The following is a 4493-nucleotide window of genomic DNA, read 5'->3' on the forward strand; positions in this document are numbered from 1 at the left end:
AAATCGCGCGGCGAGCGCACAAAATCTGTCACCTATCAAAAATGCCCTAAAAGGGCATAAGTCTGTGCTCCCCGACTCTCCCCATCATCCATCCACCGATCACCTTTCCGCGATCTCCTTGCGGATCCGGTTAAAGCGGTCTGCGCGTGCGCAGCCTTCGCCTGACAATCGATGACAATCAATGTTTGCATTGCATTATTATTATTGGAATAAATGAATAAAGTATCATGGATCGCGGGCATGCAGTGACAATGGCTTCGACACATTCTGATGCTGATGCTGCCACAGTGCTGCCTCAGAGTATGTATGCCTCATCTCATGCCGCCGCCTGCTGCTGCTGCTGCCGCTGCTGCTGCCCATCCGGGGGATTTATGTATGTCTGTCTGCTCCGATCTCTCTCTCTTGTTCTCCCTCTCTCTCTTTCTCTCTGTGTCTTCAACAGCAAACAAGCAAGCAGTTCAAGGGAATTGTCAGCGCTTCGCGTAGCAGTCAAAATCGCCATCAAAATCGAAATCGGTAACAAGATCAGCAGAAGCCACAGAGCCTGAGCCTCAGCCTCAGCCTGAACCAGAGTCCACATCGATGTTGACATTCCTTGTTCGTTGTATCGCCTTGTCGGTCCCCGGTCCCCAGTCCGCAGAGTTTTGTCCCTGCCAAACAGTAATCATATTTTGCCCGCCGCGACTAGATCGAAGCGACGATCCATTCCCAAGACCAGAAGTCTGGCACAGTGGAGCGAGGCTATATAACATTGGATATAGGAAAGCGAATGTAAGGACAGTCTTTATATGTGAATAAATTTCCATAAAATATCATACAACATTTTAAACTTTTATTCCGAAATTTAAATATTTAATTTTAAGTCTGAGTACTTTAATAACATTTTGTTTTATATTTGAAATGGTGCGCTATACAACAAAAAATATGTTAAAATTCTCGTTTAAACTTATATATTATATGTTACATTTAACAATACTAAATGTCCATGCTCTTATATTTTATACTAGTGTTATTTTATTTATTTTGATTTTTTCTTAGTGCTAGAAGTAAAACTTATTTTGCACTAGTCACAGAAGTTTTATACCTACGATTACAATATTTAAACTTATTTCTAATCAATATTTAAGATTCAATATTACATAATAAATAAGATTTCATTTATATTTAATATAGTGAATAATGAAATATTTTGATATATTTTTAAAAACAAATATTTATTTTATTTTTCCGGCGCCGGGGCCCCCCCCCCCCCCCCCGGGGGGGGAAAACTATTTTAGTACTGATCCCTTTTTTATACGTGAAAGTTTCAAAGATCTTGCTATGCATTCGGCTATCATATTTGTCCCACTGTTCCCCACAGGCAGAATTTATATATGGATAAAGCAGGAGAGAACAGGAACAAGAACAAGAACAAGAAATGCATATGATTTTGAATCTTTTTCGCGCTGAATGCCAAGCAGTCGTCGCCGAGCAGAGAGGAGCAGCTGAGGAGCATTCGAAGGAGCAACAAGTCGATGGGCAGACCCAGAGATTTCTATCATATTTTGCATAGAATGCTCAAATTGAAGAAACTTTGACGATATTCCGCATGCCCGTTCCGTAGCTGCCCCTCTATTCACACTCAGTTAGCATCGGAGACGATTGCATCCATCTGCCGGGCGATGGGAGATCTTTGAGTGAACTATTTTAATATTTCAGCGTATCCCCTGCCCGAATCTGCTGGAAATTCAAATCGTTTGGGCTGTTTTAACAAACATCGCAGCTAATAATGGCCACGGAGGCGAAGACAATGCGACGCCTGTGTGGATTCGGATTCGTATTCGGATTCCACAGCTCCCCAGTGACGGGCGGCTTTTGTCTTGCCCCCAGGTTGGGGCTGAGGCTGAGGCTGAGTGCTGGTGCTGGTGCCTGCGAGACAGTCGCGCATTGCCAGACAGCGTGTCTGTGGCTGCCTCATTTATGCAGCAGCCTCCTCAGACCAGTCTCCAGTCACCAGCCAACAGCCACCAGCCACCAGCCAGCAGTCACCAGCCAGCAGTCTCTTCTTGCTTTGGCTTTGTTGTCGAACAATTTCTTCGACACCTTTTTTGCCGCCGCGCCGCCACTTGACGAGCAGTCCGGACTTGGGGATCTGCATCGGGATCGGAGTAGCAGTCGCAGTCGCAGTCGGTATGGGCATCGGTATCTGCATCTGTGTGAAAAATGGAAAGCCCTTTTTGGCAATTCTTGTCGCCTGTTTTGCGACACAACAGATGATGAGGCGGGCTGGGCCGCTGGTTTCTCTCTACAGAGAGAAATATTTCCACTTACACTGGCCGGATTCTGGTTGGCGATGCCGATGGGGATGGGGATGGGGAGGGGAACATCAAAACGGAATAATATTTATGATCATTGCGATATTTTTTCTGTTTTGTTGTTTCCCTCCATCTGTGCGGGGGGACTGGGGCTTGGACCCAGGACTGGACCTCGAACTTTTGCTTTATGTGCCACGGAATGCGGCCCGGCCGCCCCTCTCTCTGCACTGCCCCCCTCTCTGTGCCACTGATTTACCGATATGTCATTGAGCGATTCAATGCGATTCACACGCATTCTGCACAGCAAACGCGAACGGGTCCAATCCAATCCAATCCAAGCCAAGCCAAGCCAATCCTCCGCTGCACAGAATTGTCACCCTTGGATTTGAATGATTCTGAAAAGCGACCGGGCATAAAGGCGGCACCAGATGATGCATAAATCTGCATGCTTATTGTGTGGATGGAGTGTCACTGTCGCCTGTCGCCTGTCCGCGTAGCCGTAGCCTTCCCTTCCCAGAATTTGTATCGCTACACAACAAGTCATGTTATGAGATCTGCGGATCGGGCACGGCACAAGTACATTCACCTTTTATTCGAGTTGCCCTACTCGTAATATATTTTGTGCATAGATTTTCCAGCCAGTTTAATATTTGAGACGAATTCGAATCGTTTCTTGTGTTGTTTTGTATCCGTAACATATTTTTCGGAAGCAAGGTGAAGATATAGTAGCTCTTGGGGGGGGGTTTTATGGGTAGAAATCCGGGTATTGCATTGGAATAATATTTCTGCCATATAAACGTTCGTTCTGCAAATTACTAGAATATTTTTTAAAGCTTCGAGACGTGTACTCAAACTATTTTGGTAAATATTTGGCATTATTAATTAAATTGTTTGTATATACATTAGGGGAGAATTTTCTACTGTTTGTCAAAATTGTGAAATATTTTACCACATTATTATTAAGACCTACAAAGAAAAAGGTTAAGTCTTAAGACAAACCCAAATCAAAAGTGGCCATTTTTTATCTGCATAACGGGGATAATATTCCACCGATATCTGCGAACATTGTCAAGTGAAAGCAGAACCCTTTAGACTCACTTTAATTTAGCATAAATTGCTTGGAAACCTTTCTGAGTACAATTGAAATTATTCCAGAGCAATCGACACTTCCTGAATGCAGTTCCAGGTATACACTAACCCACATGCACTTCCATTAGTTTGCTTGAACTAATTTGAAATTTAGTGACCCTGCTAAGCCCTATTAGTATGCACATACATACGCAATTCCTGCTTAGTCCTAGCGAAAAATACTCCCATATACATACATACATTTTTATGTATGTGCAGATCAGAGCGTGTGCATTGGCGTGTCCTTTTTGCAGTTTCCATTCGATGCGATTGACTTTCGCGGCTGGAACTGTCACTTCCAGCGGAATACTCGTGCTTCGCCTGGGGGGCCCACTCAGCCCACTCTGCGTCTCAGCCCAAAGGCAGACATCGACATCCCGCTCCTTACAGGCAGAGACACAACTGCTAAGTACGTCATGGGGTTCCATTATGTTATAGTCTGGATGTGGAATCGCCCTCTTTTACTTTTACATTTTAGGCGAATGTCAAAAACAATAAAGGCGTCAAGCGCTCGACTCGATGGCAGCGGAAAGCGGGCACGGGAGCGGGAGCCAAGTGGCACAAATTTTTATTGAAAATTTTATAATTGAATGGAAAAACACACCTGAGGCAGCGCCCCCTCAACCATAGCCCCTCAATGCACCAGACAGTCTGTCAGTCCTCCCCCCCTGTTGCCGTTTCCGAGTTGGCTTTGTAATTGAATTTGACATTCGACTGTCGCGTGTTCCATTTGTGGGTGTCGTGTTGGCTGGGTGGAACTCGCTGGGCTGGGGGGCCAGCGTCGCGTTGTGTCATGTGGTGTGCTAGTGGGCGTGGATGTGAACTCCATATGGGGTCCAAGATTTGGCGAATATCTAATTGACAAATATCCGAAATGAAACGCAAAAGACAGGCAACAAAATTAACAAAACGATGTCGGCTGGCACAGGCTCAGCGAATGGTTCTGGGGGCGGTGGCCTGTGTGGGTGGTGGATCCGGATACGGATCCGGGGGGCTCAGCAGCAAGCAATAAGTAACAAAATAATTGAACAATTATGTCCAAATGTCCGACTGCCACTCATTATGATGGAC

The sequence above is a fragment of the Drosophila obscura genome, unplaced genomic scaffold (genome assembly GCF_018151105.1).
Source record: "Drosophila obscura isolate BZ-5 IFL unplaced genomic scaffold, ASM1815110v1 contig_200, whole genome shotgun sequence".
NCBI classification, from domain to species: Eukaryota; Metazoa; Arthropoda; class Insecta; order Diptera; family Drosophilidae; genus Drosophila; species Drosophila obscura.